Source organism: Canis lupus, chromosome 2, assembly GCF_011100685.1.
Source record: "Canis lupus familiaris isolate Mischka breed German Shepherd chromosome 2, alternate assembly UU_Cfam_GSD_1.0, whole genome shotgun sequence".
In the NCBI taxonomy this organism is placed as follows: domain Eukaryota; kingdom Metazoa; phylum Chordata; class Mammalia; order Carnivora; family Canidae; genus Canis; species Canis lupus.
In genome coordinates this window covers 19,736,521-19,755,068 of record NC_049223.1, presented here as the reverse complement: position 1 = coordinate 19,755,068, position 18,548 = coordinate 19,736,521, and the positions used below count along the sequence as shown (strand labels likewise).

The 18,548-nt window shown below is 35.4% G+C and overlaps 1 long non-coding RNA gene across 2 annotated transcripts in view; it reads left to right on the top strand.

Moving 5' to 3' along the window:
• Window positions 1-18,548, top strand: part of LOC111091466 — a 46,935-nt gene that overhangs the window by 9,957 nt on the left and 18,430 nt on the right. Inside the window, exons 2-3 of one of the 2 annotated variants that reach the window (XR_005355286.1) lie at window positions 3,104-3,216; window positions 8,121-8,149. This is a non-coding gene — a long non-coding RNA (uncharacterized LOC111091466). The remainder of the gene's footprint in view (window positions 1-3,103; window positions 3,217-8,120; window positions 8,150-18,548) is intronic. The other variant, XR_005355285.1, reaches the window with a different exon arrangement.

Genomic DNA, 18,548 nt, shown 5'->3' with positions numbered 1-18,548 from the left:
TATATACTGTTCAATTGAATTTTCTACTATGACTAAAATGTTTTATAATTCTGTGATGTTCTACAATGGTGCTTGGCAGCCAATAAACTGTTACACACTTAGAATGTGGCTAGTGCAACTGAGGAAATTAATTCTAATTTTTAATTTTTTTTATTTTTTAAAGATTTTATTTAGCTATTATCTACCATTTTGAATAGAGCAGATATAGATCACTGGACTAAAAAAAAAAAAAAATCATGTTAGCCAAACATTGGTGACAATCTCCCTTTGAATTATCAAAGACTGAATCTCTTTATTTCTCTTTCTTTTAGAGCACAATTTACTTTATTTACTTTCCCCATAAATAATACTAAGACAAAGAGAAGAATACACTTTAATAATAATCAAATAATAAGAAGGGAGGGTGGTGAGAAAAAACATGAGTATAGGGTTTGAATTATTAAGTGCTGGGTTTTAAGCAAGAATGAACAATGACAGTTGCTTTTTGTTAAGATAACATAGTGTTCTTACGGTATAATAAGATACATGAGAGAGAGAGAGACAAAGCTAGACAGAGGTATTCATAGAAATCATTCAACAAATATTTATTGAGTACCTCTGAAGATGATGATGAGGAAAGATACAGGCTCCCAGTTATGAAATGAGTAAGACAATAATAATTTCTTTTTAAAAACTTATTTTATTTTTAAATTATTATTATCATTATTATTATTTTTCTGAGTGAGAGTATGTGTGCACAGGTGGAGGGAAGGGCAGAGGAAGAGAGAGACAGAATCTTAAACAGGCTTCATGCCCAGTGCAGAGTCTGACTCAGGGTTCAATCTCACAACCCTGTGATCATGACCTGAGCTGAATCAAGATTTGGACACTTAACAGTCTAAGTCACCCAGGCACCCCAATAATAATTTGCAATATTTCTTATTTAGTGTTTAGCACCATTCGATGTGCTTTAAACTTGATGGCAACCTTTATTTTAGAGATGAGAAACTAAAGGATAAAGTAACTTTTCTAAGGCCATATACCCTCTGAGCTCCTATAGTCAACGGCTTAGAAGAGAAAATGGCATTTGAACAAGAGATAAAAAATGTGAACATTTTACAAGAAGGAAATGTTGGAGCTATGGAACTGCATAATAGAAAGACAACTTAAGAAGTGTTTTAGTTTTCTATTGCTATGCAACAAATTATCCGCAAATTTAGTGACTTACAACCATAACGGTTATTATCTCATAGTTTATGTGGTTTAGGAATTCAGGAACAGCTTGGTTGGCTGGTCTAGCTAGGTTCTATCATAAGAATGCAATCAATATGTCAATTGGAAAAAATATTTGCAAACCATGTATCTGATAATAACCAAAATATGTAAGGAATCCCACAATTCAGTAGCAAATAAACAAAAATCCCACCAAGTATCTGTTTAAAAAATGGACAGTGAACCTGAATAGACATTTTTCCAAGGGAAACATACAAATGGTTAATAGGTAATTGAAATGGTGCTCAATATCATAAATCATCATGGTAATGCAAATCAAAACACAATGTGATATCACCTTATACCTTTTAGGATGGTCATTATGAAAAAAACAAAACAAAATATATTGGTGAGGATGTGGAAAAAAAGAGAATCTGGTACATTCTTGGTGGGAATGTGAATTGGTGCAGTGCTATGAAAAAAAGTATCAAGTTTCCTCAAAAAAATACAAATAGAACTACCATATGATCCAGCAACCCCACTCTTGGATATGTGGTAAAAACAATTGAAATCAGGATCTTGAAGAAATACCTGCACTCCTATTTTCATTGCAGCACTATTCACTACAACCATGACATGGAAACAATCTAAATGCCAGTTTACAGATGAAGGATAAAGAAAACGTGGGGAAAGAGTGACATCATCACTCTTATTCTATGGCGACATAGAATTCCTAATTCCTAATTTAAGACTGAAACTACTCCTCAATCACAGACTCCAACACATACTGTGTTAGAAGGATAAGAGAAATGGATACATATTGATGTATGTACCCTCTCCCTCAGGGAGGCATGGTATGGTACTGAGAAGTCTTCTCTAAGCTTATAGCTCCTCCAAGTAGGAAAAAGAGCTCAGTGTGAACATCTAGCTTCCCAGTGTTGTGGGTAGGTCCTTGGGAATACCCATGCTGGTCTTGACTCATGGGTACAAGGGAATGTGCAAGGCTCGACCACTGTTAATCTGATGATGGAGAGGCAGGGAAAGGCTTGCAACAACCAGCCCTTAGTAGTAGTACAGTGCTGAGTATACATGGTGGTCTTGTCTGACCGGGAAGTTTGGCCTGAGCATCTGGGAAGCTGCGTAGCCCAGCAACATTCAAATGAAGATACTGGGAGATAATACTGCATGTGAGCAGAGCAAAGCAGGTATCCCCATTCAGCCAGAGAACCTGGGGCATGTTTCCACTTCAGATAAGACTCTGAAGAGACTTGCTGGCCTCTGAGTCAGCTCTACCACCCAGCCTGGGCAGGGGAACTAATTAATAGCCTTGCTTATTGTGGAGGGTAGATTCTGGCTTGGCCTGAACAGGGAGCCTGAACTGAGCACATAAGAAGTGGCCTCTTGACCCAGCAGCATTTCAACAGAGAGCCCAGCTCACAGCTCTGTCTTTAGTGATAAGCTAATGACCACATCTGGCCAGAAAATTTGGTGCATAGGTCTTCCTTCTTAGCTCTGCAAACAAGAGTCTTGTTAGCCCTGAGACCTATTCTGAAGCCACCTCCCACTTCCCCACCTCAGACAGGGAAGGTAATCTGCTAACCAGAGCTCCTTGGAATCTTGGTAGCCCACTGTACAGCTCCAATTACAGGGTACTTGAGTGGGGAACCTGACCAGTGGCTCTGCCTTTGTAAGGCTAAAACTATGGCCTCATTTGCCCAGGGACCTTAGCTAGCAGGTGTTTCTGATTTGATTCTCAAATAAAGAGCTTTGCTTGTTCTGTAGCCCAACTGGGCAGAAAAGCTAAATTATAGCTCTGCCTAAAGCTGAATACAGCCTAAGATTGACCTGACCAGTAGTGTAACTACAGTTCTTGGGATTCTGTGTAACCTATCTTGCAACTCTGATTACCCAGGCACTTGAGTGGAGAACATGGCAAGAGCAAGAACAGTGGCTCATTAAACCAGGGAACTTGGTGCCTAGCTCTGCCTAATTTGATCCTCATGCAAGAGCCTTGCTGACCTTTGGGTATGTATAAGGTTCTTCCCAGAGAGGGAAACTAACTTATAAACCCTCCCACTGCTGAATATTGACCTCAGCCCACCTAACCAGGGGACCTAACAATAGCACACAGGGAGTTATATAGCCCATCCTATCATTCTGCTTACAGTAACACTTGAACAGAGAAGTTAGCCTGGGGCTTTTCTCATCTACAGAGTAAAACTTTGGTGGCTTTGTTGGGTCTGGAAATTTAATGCATAGTCTAGCCTGATTTGACTCCCTGCCCCCAAATTAGCACTGCTGGCATTGGGGCCCACTCTGCCGCCCTGACAGGGCAGGGAAGCTAACTCATAACCCTGCCTATTGATTAGTATAGAACCCAGGGAAGACCATCTAGAAAATCTGACCATAGACACTAGGCAATCATGGATCCCAACCTACAGCCTTACTTTGGCAGGAAAACAAGTTAATAATCTTATCTAACTGTCCTCAGGCAGTGTGGCACACCTCCCCATTCACATCTCAAAGCCTAGATGGTATCCTTGCCCCCAAAATAGACCCCTCTAGCAGGCTTCACCTGTCCAAGGATGTTACTACTAACATGTCCAGAACATCAAAAGCAGAGCAGTGAGGAACTGTCTCTGCCAATATGAACCTATAAAATCTGGAAGAAGGAAACTTTACTTAAATGCACAGATACCAGCATAAGGAATCAAGAATTATGAAAAATCAGGTAAACATGACACTACCAAAGAAAACTAATAAAGCTCCAATAACTGATGCCAAAGAAATAGAGATCTACAAATGGTAAAACTAAGAATTCAGGATAATACTCCTAAAGAAGTTTCTTGAACTATAAGAATATGCAGACAAGTAAGCAAAATTAGAAAAATTATACATGGACAAAATGAGAGGTTCAAGGAAGAAATAAAAACCACAAAAACACACAAACAGAAATCTTAGAGCTGAAAAATACAATCACTGACTGAGGAATTCAATAGAGAGCACTGAAAACAGGCTTGAACATGCAGAAGAAAGTATTAGTAACCTAAAAGATAGGGCATTTGAAATTATCCAGGGAGAGGAACAAAAAAGAAAAAGGACAAAAATTTTAAAAATGAAAAAAGTAAAGATGTAGAATAACACCAAAAGAAGAAATGTCCACATTATGAGAATTCTAGGAGAAAAGAAAAGGGACACAACATATATTTAATGTAATAGCTAAAAACTTAATGAACTTGGGGAGGGAAATGGATATACGGATGGATCCATGAGGCCCAGAAAACCCCAAATAAGGTGAGGGCTACACCAAAACATTATAATTAAGCTGTCAGAAGTTAAAGAATTATGAAAGCAGCAAAATAAAATAGTCTAGTTACAGACAAGGGAATACCCCTCATAAGTCTATTTCTCAACAGAAATTTTTTAAGTAAGGAAGGAATTGTAGGATATATTTAAAATATTGGAAGGAAAAAAACTTTCTGTCAACCAAGATTTCTATACCAGGTGAAGTGGTTTCTCAGAAATGAAGGGGGAATAAAGACTTTTCAGAACAAATAAAAGCTGAGGGAGTTCACAGCCACTACACTTACCTAACAAAATATACTTGAGGGAGTTCTTTGAGTGGAAGTAAAAGAACACTAATCAGTATCATAAAAACACAAGAAATTAGTAAAAAAGTCATTGGTAATGGTAAATATACCGTCAAAGTTAGATTCTGCTATATAGTAGTGTATAATTCATTTTCAACTCTACTTTAAAAGTTAAAAAATAAATGTGGTAAAAACCATAACTATAATAATGTGTAATTGAATATACAAAAAATACATAATCTGTAACACTTATAATCTGAACTCCAAGAAGGAGGAGAAGTAAAAGTGTAAAGTGTAGGTATGCTATCAAAGATAAGATGTCATTAGGTTAAAATTGGGTGTTATAATTTGAATATATTTTTTTGTCAGCTTCATGGTAACTACGAGAGAAAAGTGTATATTAACTACACAAAAGAATATAATAACTAAGTCAGAGCCTACTGATACCAAAAGCATCAGCCCCCCTCAATACATCTGAATGACAAACAAGAAACAAAGGATTTACCAAACAGCCATAGAACAACTAATAAAATGGCAATAGTTAAGTCTTATTCTAACAACAATTACTTTAAATCTTGACTAAATGGACAAAGAACAAAATAAAACAAAACAAAAACCCAAGATCCAGCAATATGCTACCTACAAGAGACTCAATTTAGTCTTAATGACACACATAGACTGAAAGGGAAAGGATGGAAAAAAATATGTCTTACAAGTGGTAACCAAAAATAAACAGAGGTAGCTTACTTGCATCACAAAAGATAGATTTAAAATGAAAAATGATAGAAGTGGAGAAGGTCATTATATAATGATAAAGAGGTCAATCTTTTAAGAAGATATAGCTATTATAAAATTTATGTACCCAACATTAGAGTAACTAAATATATAGTGAAAATTAACAAAGCTAAAAGGAAAAATAAATCGCAATATAATAATAGTTGGAGACTCTAAAACTCAGCTCAACAATGGATAGATCATCTAGGTGGAGAATCAATGACATAGCAAATTTGAACAACACTATAGACCAAATGGACCTAACAGCCATATACAAAACATTCTGACAACAGCAGAATGCACATTCCTCTCAAGCATACATGAAACACTTCCTAGGAGAGACCACATGTTAGGCAAGCAAACAAGTCTTGGCAATTTAAAAAAAACCCTGAAATTATAATAAGTATCTTCTCTGACCACAATGGTATGAAACTAGAAATAAGTAACAGGAGAAAATGTTGGAAACTCAGATATACATGGAAATTAAGCAACATTCTCCTCAACAAGCAATAGATCAAAGAAGAAATTAAAGGGGAAATAAAGTATTTTGAGACAAAGGAAAATGGAAACACAGCATACCACAACTTATGGAAGGTAGAAAAAAGTAGTTATAAGAGGGAAGTCCAGGGGCACCTGGGTGGCACAGTCAGTTGAGTGTCCAACACTTGGTTTCAGCTCAGGTCATGATAACAGGGTTGCGAGTTTGAGCCCCATGTCAGGCTCCACACTCAGAGTGGAGTCTGATGAAGATTCTCTCTCTCTCCTTTACCCTCTGCCCCTCCAGCTTGTGCTCTCTCTCTCTGAAATAAATCTTTTAAAGAAAAAGAGAATTTTAAAAGGAGGAAGAGAAAGAAAGAAAGAAAAGCAAGAGAGAAGCAATCATTATTTACAAGGGAAGCACCATAAAGCTATCAGCTGATTTTTCAATAGATAACTTTTCAGGCAAGAAGGGAGGGGCATGATATAGTCAAAGAGCTGAAAAATAAAAACCTACAACCAAGAATATTCTATATGACAAAGTTACCATTCAGAATTGAAGAAGAGACAAAAAGTTTGTCGAACAAAACTTAAGGGAGTTCCTTACCACTAAACTGGCCTTGTAAGAAATGTTAAAGGTATTTCTTAAAAAAAAAAAAAAAAAAAAAAAAGCTATTTATTTATTTATTTATTTATTTAAGACAGAGAAGAAGAGCAGAGGAAAAAGGAGGGGACAAGCAGACTCTGCACTGAGCATGGAGACCAAGGCAGGGCTCGATCTTACAACCCTGAGATCATGATCTGAGCTGAATCCAAGAGTTAGACACTCAAATGTTTGAGCCACGTAGGCACCCCTAAAGATACTTCTTTAAGTGGCAAAGAAAAGGCCATAATTAGAAATAAGAAAATTATAAAATATAAAATATGACGTCATATACATAAAACATGGGAAGGGGAGAAGTTCTTCTAAAATCTGTTAAAATTTAAGTGACCAACAACTTAATATAGACTGCTATATACTTAGGATGCTATAGGTGGTACCTGTTGGTAACCTATAAATTTTGCATTGTTGAACTATCCTCCCATTCCAGGGATAAATCCTATTTGATTGTAGCGAATGATACTTTTAATGTGCTGAGGAATTCAGTTTGTTAGTAGTTTCTAAGAATTTTTCATATCTATCTATGTATCTATCACCTTTATTATTAATTATTATTATTACTATTATTATTATTATCTCGTGGCTAATAGCCTGTAGTTTTCTTTTCTTGTGGTATCCTTTTCTCACTATTGTAATAGAGTAATACTGCCCTTATGAAATGAGTTTCAGAGTGTTCTTTCTGATTTTTTCTGGGGGAATTGAAAAGGATTGGGAGTCTTTCTTTCCTTCTTTCCTTCTCTCTCTTTTATTATTTATATTTATTATTATGGAGAGAGGAAGAGAGGAGGGAGGGAGGGGAGGGAGGAAGGAAGGCGGAAGGAAGGAAGGAAGGACGGAAGGAAGGAAGGAAGAGGAAGGGGAGGAGGAGGGAGGAGGTGGAGGAGGGAGTGGAGGGGAGTTATGGTTTTGTCTTTCTTTATTTTTATTTCGTTCTTTCTTTCTTTTTCTTTCTTTCTCCTTTCTTCCTTTCTTTCTTTCTTTCTCTTTCTTTTCTTTTCTTTTCTTTTCTTTTCTTTTCTTTTCTTTTCTTTTCTTTTCTTTTCTTTTCTTTTCTTTTCTTTTCTTTCTTTTCTTTCTTCTGAGAGACAGAGTGCATGAGTGAGGTCCGGGAGGGGCAAAGGGAGAGGAGAGAATCCAAGCAAGCTCCACACCCAGCACAGAGCCAAAGTCAGGGCTCAGTCTTAGGACTCTGAGATCATGATCTGAGCCAAAATCAAAAATTGGACTCTTAACCAACTGAGCCACTCAGGTGCCCCTAATTCTTCTTTAAATGTTTTGTAAAATTCACTAATAAAGACATCTGGTCCTGGGCTTTTTCTTTATTGCAGGTTCAATTTCCTTACTAGTAATTGAACTATTTAGATATTCTATTTCTGATTCATTCTTGCTAGTTTATATATTTACAAGGATTTTTCTATTTCTTCTAGGTTGTCCAGTTGCTGGCATGCTGTTCACAGTAGGTTCTTAAAATCTTTCATAGTTTTGGGGTACTGGTAGTAATGAATCCTCTTTTACTTAAAATTTGGTTGATTTGGATCTTCTGTTTTTTTTTTTTTTTTTTCATTGATTGGTTTAGCTAGAGGCTCATCAGTTTTATATTTTCAAAGATAAATTCATAGTTTTATTAATTCATAAGTCCATAGTTTTATTAATTCTTTCTATTCTTTTCCTGCTCTGTATTTCATTTATTTCTGCTGAAATAATTATTTCCTTCTCTTTGCGAACTTTGGGCTTAGTTTTTTCTTTTCCTAGTTGAACAGAGCTCAACATGGAACTCAATCTCACAAACCTGAGATCATGACCTGAGCCAAAGTCAAGAGACAGATGCTTAATCATCTGTGCCACCAGGCATCCCATAAAATTTTCTTATTTTTAAGCTTTGATGTTTTAATTATCGTGTGTCATGGTATGAACCTCTTAGGGTTCATCTTGTTTGGAACTCTCTCTGAACCTGGATGTATGTTCCCTTCCCCAGGCTAGTAAAGTTTCTAGCTATTACTTCTTCAATTGAGTTCCCTGCAAATGAAAATCAGTAAATGTGATACATCATTTATAAAAATTATATGCACATTTATAAAAATTACACATTTTTATAAATGTGATACATCATTTATAAAATTGTAAAAAATCATATCAATTCCATAAATGCAGAAAAATTATTTTACTAACTTCTTCCTCCATTTTTTATTTAAAACCTTAAAAAATTAGCTGTAGGAGGAATATTCTTCAATGTAATAAAAACTATATATGACAAATCCTTAGCTAACATTGCACTCAGTGGTGAAAAACTGAAAACTTTTCCTCTAGGTTAGGAGCAAGACAAAAGAGCCCACTCTCACCACTCCTATTCACCATAGGACTGGAAATCCTAGCCAGAATAATTATGTAAGAAGACGAAGTAAATCATCAGAACCAGAAAAGAAAAAGTAAAATAGTCTATTCATGAATGACATGATTTTATATATATCATATCCTAATGACTGCACCAGAACATTCTTAGATCTAGTCAATGAATTCAGTAAAGTTGCAGGATACAAAATTACTACACACAGATCAGGAGAGTTTCTATACATTAACAATGAGTTATCTGAAAAATATATAAAAAATGAGTCTATTTATAGTAGCATCAAAAACAATAAAATATTTAGGGGTATTTAGGGATAAATTTCACCAAGGAGGTGAAAGGTCTGAAAACTATAAGACATTAATAAAAGAAATAAAAAAGACACAAACAAATGGAAAGGTATCTCATGTTCGTGGATTAGAAGAATTAGTATTATTCAAAGTCAATACTACCCAAACCCAATTACAGATTAAGTACGACTCTATCAGGATTCTAATGGCATATTTTACATATGAGTGAAACAGTCATAAAATTTAAACAGACCCTGAATAGCCAAAGCAACCCTGAGAAAGAAAAACAAGCAGGAAGCATCATATTTCCCAATTTCAAGCTATATTATAAATATATCATAATTAAAATAGTATGGTACTGACATAAAAAAAGACACATTGACCAATGGAACCTAATGAAGAGACCAGAAATGAACCCACACATATAGAGTTAACTAATATTTGACATGAGAGCCAATTGTATTCAATAGAGAAAAGACAGTCCTTTGATAAATGATGTTTGGAAAATCGATACTCACATGTAAAAGAAAGAAACTAGACCCCCTATACTATACTCACAAAAATTAACTCAAAATGTACTAAAGACTTAAGTGTAAAACCAGAAACCATAAAACTGCTAGAAGAAAACATTGGAAAAAAGCTCCTTGGCATGGGTCTTGGCAATAACTTTTTAGATATAACACCTAAACCACAAGTAACAAAATAAAAAGTTAATGTGTCACTACATCAAACTAAAAAGCTTCTATACAACAAAAGAAACAACAAAATAAAAAGACAATCTACAAAATGGGAACAAAATTATAAATCATAGACTGAGAAGAGGTCAATATTCAAATTATAAAGAACTAATACAACTTAATAGTAAACACTTATATACACAAATAATTTGATTAAAAAATGGACAAATAATCTGAATAGACATTTTTCCCAAGAAGAGATACAAACTGCCCACAGGTACATAAAAAGGTGCTCAGCATCACTAATCAATAGGAAAATGTGAATCAAAATCACAAAGAGGTATTATTACCTCATGCCTATTAGAATGACTATTATCAAAAGACGATAAATAAAAAATGCTGGCAAGGATGTAGGGAAAAGAAAACCCTTCAGCACTCTTGGTGGGATTGTAAATTGTTGCAGCCACAATGGAAAACAATATGAAAGTTACTCAAAAAACTAAAAATAGAACTATCACTTGATGAAGTATATCTACTTCTGGGTATATGTCTGAGGAAAATGAAAACCCTATGGCAGAGAGATACCTGCACCCCCTTATTCACTGTAGTGTTACTTATAATAGCTAAGACAAGTGTGCAACCCAAGCATCCATTGATGGATGAATGGATAAAGGAGATGGGGGTATATATACAATAGAAAATTTTTTAGCCATAAAAAAGGAGGAAGCCCCGCCATTTGTAACAACGTGAATGGACCTTGAAGGGGGCAATCATTTCACAATGTATGTAAGTCAAATCATTATTCTGTATACCTTAAATTTGTATAGTGCACTATGTCAAATGTATCTCAATAAAACTGAAGAAAAGAATTTTTATGTACACACACACACACACACACACACACACTGGAATATTATCCAGCCTTAAAAAAAAGAAATTCTGCTAGAGTGAGTGATCCCAGAGAGAAAGAAAACAAGGCAGAAGTTATGATGTCCTTTATGACTTGGGGTCAGAAGTGATATGCTACAAATTGTGCCATGATCTAGTGGTTCCATCTACCAATCCTGATGGATATGGGAGTCAGAGGGCACTTAGGCAAGGGTGAGTACCAGGAATCAGAGATCACTGGAGGCCATTCTGGAAGCTAACATAACAGGTTATATTAATACTTTAAGCCAGGAATGATGAGGGCCTTAGCAAAAGGAATTATAGTGGGAGAATAAAGCCGACAATAAATTGATACTTAGCACACAGAATTAATGGAATTTGGTGTTGAGCAAGGTATGGGAGAGAGAAAAGAGAAAAGAGATAATCCCACATTTCCAGCCTGCATACTCTAACAGAAGGTAGTACCCCAAGGAGAAAGAGCAGTTTGAATTGAAAGGTTTTTTTTCTCTTTTCTTATCATCTCTATCCATGACTTTTCTGAACACTTCTGTCTTCAACCTTCATTGTATCCTAAGATGATCTCATTCTTAACTAACAACATAGTCTCTTATCTTACAGAGAACAGCAAGATAAGACATTTCTTATCTTGCCATATTGCTTTGTTTCCAAGATACCTTCCCCCCATGTTTGGCATATCTAAAACTGGCATATGTGTTCTAGTCAATTATGCTTTACATTCAATGAAATATGGCATATTTGTAACTTCATTCATTTTTTTAACGCTCTCTTCTTTTTTTCCCCCAAAGGAAGAAAGAGCCTTCTTTAAAAAAACCAACCAAAAAAAAGGAAAAGAAAAAACAAACCAACCAACCATTTGATTATATCCTGGAGCTCTTGTGTCTTGGGAGGGTCAATTTTTAATGCCTTTGTTTCTTCCAAATAGTTTGGGCTTTGTATAACCCCAGGTTCACCACCAAGATGGCCAATAGATACATGAAAAGATGCTCAACATCACCCATCATCAAGGAAATGCAAATTAAAAAACTACAATGAGATATCACTTCATACCTGTCAGAATAGATAAAATAAAAAAACACAAGAAACAACAAGTGTTGACAAAGATGTGGAGAAAAAGGACCCGTTGTGCACTGGTGGTGGGAATGCAAACTGGTACAGCCACTCTGGAAAGAGTGTAGAAGTTCTTCAGAAAGTTAGAAATAACCCTATGATCCAGTAATTGCACTACTAAGTATTTAACCCACAAATAGAAAAACACTAATACAAAAGGATACATGCACCTTTGTTTATGGCAGCATTATTTATAGCCAAATTATGGAAGCAGCCCAAGTGTCCATTGACAGATCAATGAATAAAGAACAGGTGGTATAGATATACAATGGGATATTATTCCGCCATAAAAAAAGAATGAAATTTTGCCATTTGCAACAACATGGATGGAGCTAGAGAGTATAACACTAAATGAAATGTCAGAGAAAAGCAAATATCATAGGATTTCACTCATATGCAGAATTTAAGAAACAAAAGAAATGAGTAAAGCAAAAAAAAAAAAAAAGACACACACACACACACACACACCAAGAAACACTCTTATTTATAGAGAACACACTGATGGTTACAGGAAGGGAGGTGGGTGGGGGTATGGGTGAAATAGGTGAAGGGGATGAAGAGCACACTAACCATGATGACATTGAGTAATGTACATAATTGTTGAACCACTATGTTGTATATCTGAAACTAATATAACACTGTATGTTAACTATATTGGAATTAAAATTTTTGAAAAATTACTAGATTTTGAAAAAAAATAGATCCATGCATCAAGAAAACACATTAAGAGAGGAAATATGAGTGAAATTAAACTGTAGTGGTTTATATTTTTCCAAATTATTCTGAAGTCCCCAACAATTCCTGCAATGCTTATATCTCATACATGAGCCAGTATATAGTTGTTGGAAGTCTTCTCCTTCAAGATAGTGATGGTGTTCCCATGAACACATTGTTCCCATCAAAACATTTTTCCAAGTGTTGGGTGTCTGCCTCGGAGAAGAACAGATAGTACAAAAGAAGGACATTTGATCCCTGACAGGCCAGATAGGCCAGACTTCCAGCTGTGCTCTCAGCTGGCTGTCTTATTCTTTTTGGCCCAAGGCATCTTTTGCATTTTGTAAGAAAGGAGAGGCCCAGCAAGGACACCTCATTATCCAATTAAACCTAATAGAGCAGGAATCATGATCTAAATCTTCTAAGCCGTTCTGGATGGGAGGAAACATTAATGGGTTTTCATTGACTTCTGTAAAAAGACTGCCATGCTTCTCCTGAAGGCTTTTGTTTTGTTTTGTTTGTCTTGCCAAAACATTAAGAAATCCTAGCTGAAAGCCACTTCCTTTAAAACTGGGAGGTGGACTCTGCATGCTCTTGTAAGCTTTTTAGGCTGCACCAAGGGCTTATTAGACAAATCTTGCCCATGATGGAGTTCTCAATTGGATTCTTTTTTGCAACACGACTTTCTGAAAAATATATTTATTTAATTTATCCTAAGTAAATGTAGGGCTCTTCTATCTTTGAATCTAGGCTTTTTGGAGAAACTTCCCTCAGGTTCTTAATTACATCTTGATTCTGTCCCTTCCTTGTTCCATGTAGTGTTTCTTTCATCTCCTTTACATTCAATTTCTTCTTTGGGCTTCTTTCTTTGTTTGTGATAAAAAATCTTTGTCTCCACTCTTTATGAACAACAGAAAGGCCTTTCCTAGATCCTGACACTTTTTTTTTTAGACAACTACCTAATCCATCCTTTCCCTTTTGATTCCTAACTTTAAAAAATCATGATAACAACTACCATCCTTTCTCATCTCAAAAATCCTGAGTCCCTAATTGTTAAACTTTTGGGGTTTTATAATTTTCTCAACATCGTTGACTTCCCCCTTTTTTACTATCTATCTATCTATCTATCTATCTATCTATCTATCTATCTATCCATTTATTTATTGTACCTGCTCATATCTTCTTCCCAAAATCCTTCACTTTCTGAAATGAGACTTGGTTATGTCATTTCCTCCCTCTCCCCATTGGCATCCGCACTCAAGCACAGACTCTCAATGTGGTTTATAGGATCTGCCATTATCAGCTCTCTGCTTATTAAATCTACAGTCTTATCTCTTTCCACTTTCTGCCTTATCCTCCATACTCCAGCCAGGCTGAATTACTTATAGTTCCTTGACTATATCGGATTTACTCTGTTCCACTTTTGGACTTTCTGTATGCTGTTTCCCCTTCTGAACATTCCTTCATATTTATTATTTCTATTCATATTGTGCTTTGGTTACATGTTTATCTCTGTCCCATCCTAGTCTATAAGCTAGAAGCAAAGACTATCTTTCAATGCAATGCCTCCTAGTATTTGTTCGGTGAATATTTGTTGATTGACCACATGTATTATGCAACAATCACTGTAGTATTTATCTTGCCACCAGAACTCTTAATGCTCCTCTTTTTTCTTTCTTTTCCCTTTGGTCTTAGTTCTGTTTAATCTCCTTATGTTTTCTTTTAGTACTTCAGAGTAGCCTCTTGTTTTATCTCTTATTTTGGAGTCTTTCCCTTCCATTGTGACACACAGCTGCAGAGTTTTGCTCACAAAGTACAATTTTGACCATGCAACTTCTTTGCTAAGTAATTTTCAGTGACTCCTCACAGCTTGTATTATAAAAGTCATGCCTAAGGAATTCCTACAGGCAGTAATAATATCCTTTCCCGGTTTATATTTTACCAGTCTTATTCTACTAATCTCCACCCCAGTAAGCAGACTACCTGTGTCATGATTTTCTGTGCATCCTGTTCTCCTTTCTTAAACATTAGAAGGACTTCCTCTCCCTCTAATGAAATTTTAGCTATGATTCAAGGCTCAGTTCAATTGCTACTCTTCTGTAAGTATTTCCCTGGCTCCCCCAGGGGATGGTATAGTTTTTTGTTTTTTTTTTTTTCACCTGTGTTCCCTAAGCACTTTGTTTTTACCTCCCTTAGGCACCTGTTAAGGATATTTTTGTATTTGCAGTTCAGCGATAAGGTGAGAAAGAATCTTACTCATTTTTGTACTCCCCAGAGTGCCTTGCCCATATGTGCTCACTAAGTGTATGTTGAATCAAATTTGTTAAAGATATTAAGACTTAAAGTTAAGCTTTAAATCACAGTAAGTTACATTTTTATTTTTTATCCAAATGGCTGGTTGGTTATCATACCCAAAAACCTAGCAGTAGTTATGTTAAAGTTTCATTAATGCTTTTCTTTTTAGGCATAGGACTTTCCCTAATTTATGTGAAAGAAATATTAATTGACCAGGACATAAAATGCACCCCCCCTTAAAATATTACAACAAATAACATGAATATTAAACATGTTTCCCATGCTTAAAAATTGATTAAAAAATACTTTTGCTAAACCAGTTAGAAAACAAATGAACTCCCTTTAGTATTTCAGAAAGCGTCCTCAGTTATGTCTTCAGACTTTTCATATCCTGTAAGTTTGTCAATGGAAAGGACTGTTCTTTTTGTTGTATTTTGCAATAGTGACCATTTCTTCTGGTCTCTGCACTCAATAAAATATTTGCTGCATAAATAAGCAAGCACCTGTGTGGCAGAGTAACAACCAGGGGTTTATTTTCCTTTCCATTTCTTCTTTCTGTGTGTAATCTTGGAAAAGTCATCTCACCTCTCTAGAAGGGCACTGCCTTATTAGTAACATGGAGATCTAATATCTGAGTTAGGGTAGGGAGCTTGTTTAGATGGCCAGAAATACTCTCTTATCCTATTTTACTTTTCATCTCTTCTGAAGCTCCCATTTATTCATGATGCACCCAAATCTTAATGAATTCCTTCAACATTATCGATTACATTATGATCACAAATCCTTTAATGAAGGTTGATAACGTGCTCAGTATTGCATGGAGCATGTTGGTACACTTCATCTTTCGCTTACTAGAAGGATTCTCTAAGTCAGATGGAAAAATCAGAGGACTCTAGGAGAGGTTTAAGCAGAGATATCTATGCCCTTGCCATGTCTAAGGATGGTCAAATATCACAAGAGATTAGTCTCTCAGACAAAGGAATTCACTTTTATGAACAACCCCCAAGGATGGACTCAGGCCAATCTGGCATCTGCCACAGAGTATGCACATCCAGGAGAGCTGCTTCAGGTCAGTAGTCAGAAAGTATTTCTTCTGCTAGAATGAACCTCAAGTGGAAGTCTTCTCTGAAATATGAGCCCGAAGACATATTAAGTGTTGTCTGCAAGTGACAAAAATTATATTTGCTTATTAGCAGGGTTAATAGGCACCTTTGAGCAGGTCTTATTTCAGATTGTGTTTTCTCAGGCATGAACGAAGGGGCTTTTGAAATTTAATCAGGCACAAAGAAGTTACATGCACTGTTTCTATGAAAACTGTGTCAACCTGATAGAAATATTAGAAGCAAACTATGTTTTAGTGACCTCAACATCTTTTTACAGAAATCTACAGGAAACCACAAATAGACTTCAGCAATCAAATTGACATTTCATGGGTGGCCTCCCATGCTAACCTCAAACAGCTCATAGACAGCCACATATTTTGATTCGCTTCCTCTCAGGAGGCACTAAATTGTTTGATGAGATGGCACAAAGATACTGTAACACTCTTCCTTCCAGTTGGACTGGTAGCCAGTCTCCTGAATGGATGGGAGACTGTGACCTCCAAGGTTATGTCCATTCCTATAGTCTAAAGAGAAAAGAATCAGAGAATGCTTTGGCTGTAGATTGGCTAGCACCTCCTAACCTAAGGAAAAAGATTGCTTTCCTACGTTCTAAGCAGATTATCAAATCTGCCAAAATATAGAACTTCAGTCCAGAAAACCTAATCTATAGATATCTTTGGACAAACAATTTAAATCACTCTTTATCTGATAAATTTTTGGGAATGTATGAAAAGCCATTTTCTTTTAGATAAGGAATTTCTAAGAATTGAAAACTTCCTACCAGTTACCCTCTTTTTCTTATAGGAATGATAGATATTCTTTATCATTCTTTTATCATATCTCTTCATTCTAGTCAAAATTCTCACATAGGTTATATACATGATCTATCCTAACATACTGCCTCTGAACATCCGCTGGCCCCTCTATACTAGAAACTACATTTCTTGAGAAACTGCTTCTTAATTATCCTGTAAACATTCAAACTGTCATAATATTTATAAATGCTCATTAAACATGTTTATTATACTGTTTGCTTGACATTCTTTGGGAGAATGTACCTCAAAAGAAGTCCTTTCAAAAGCAAACTATTATTTGAACAATGTGTCTGTTAGACATGGCCTTCTTGATACTCTCGGGACACAGGGAAAGAAACCAGTAGTGGTGGGTATAATTATCAAAATCTTGGCTATGATTTGACTAATACAGTACAAGACTTTTCTATTGAAAATAACAAAAAATCCTCATAATTCTGGACTATCACATTGACCAGATACAATAGGACTTTGCTGAGTGTAAAAAAGAACACAAAACAGTAGCCAGAATGATAAGCCTACTATGTACTGGAGTTATACTATATGACATACGGTTTTTGACTCAAACTTCAGAGTTAACAAAAATTCAGATGTATGATTCCAGAGAGCATGAACAATCTTGAACTGTTAAGTTCCTTTGAAAATTGATCTTAGCACAGCTGAGCTGTAAAGTGAAAACAAGTTGATTTATGTCGAAATAAATTACTGAGTGTCATTTCTAAAGCCCAGAAGACTCTGTAGGTTGCATATTAGTGGGTTTATATCTAATTTTAGGGACTAGGACATTTCTGTTCACTTTATCATTTTTCTTGTTATACGAAAGGAGTCCAAAATAAGTGCCATTTACTGAGAAGTAACTGATAGTTTCCCCAGGTTGTAATGTTTTAATTAGAGAGATAAAAAGAAAAGGCCACATTCTACTGTTCAATGAAGGGAGTCCTTTCTAAAATCCTTATAAGAGCCCGAGACAGATTTTTATTTGATAATGAGAAGCAAAATGTATTAAAAAGAAATTGGAAAAAAAGACACTAAGCAATAAAATAGTACTAAATGGGCTTTCTTTCTTGTTTTTTGTTTTGTTTTGTTTGTAAATAACTTTAGTGGAAAAATGAACACATTTTGAACCTAGATTTACTTTTATTATATGAAAAAGTATCAAAACCTTTTAGAAATGCCTAGATTGATAGACATGGTGCAAAAACTGGCCCCCTATAGTTTGAAACATTTGCTTCTATTGCCTTTTCTTGTCTTTGATTTTACAGTTTTTAAAAAAATCACTGTATTCCTGCTGAAAAGAACTTTGTATAAAAATATTTAAAGTCATGCAGTTTATAAGGAAGAGTGCATTATTTTTGCATCTGGATTGTTCAAAAACACTAACTGTATTTCAGTTGTGTTATTTTAATTATGACAACAAAAGTATTTGGAACTATAAAGAGACGTTTTCTTAAGTTAATTTTGCGTAAAATCTATTTTATAAATAAAATTTATAGGAGTTTTTGAAAAGTGAGAAATTTGCATTTATATTAGTTCCCAATTCAGTTTTGATAATGCACTTGCTAAATTTTTTAACCACAGATATGAATGTCTAAAATAATTTAAAA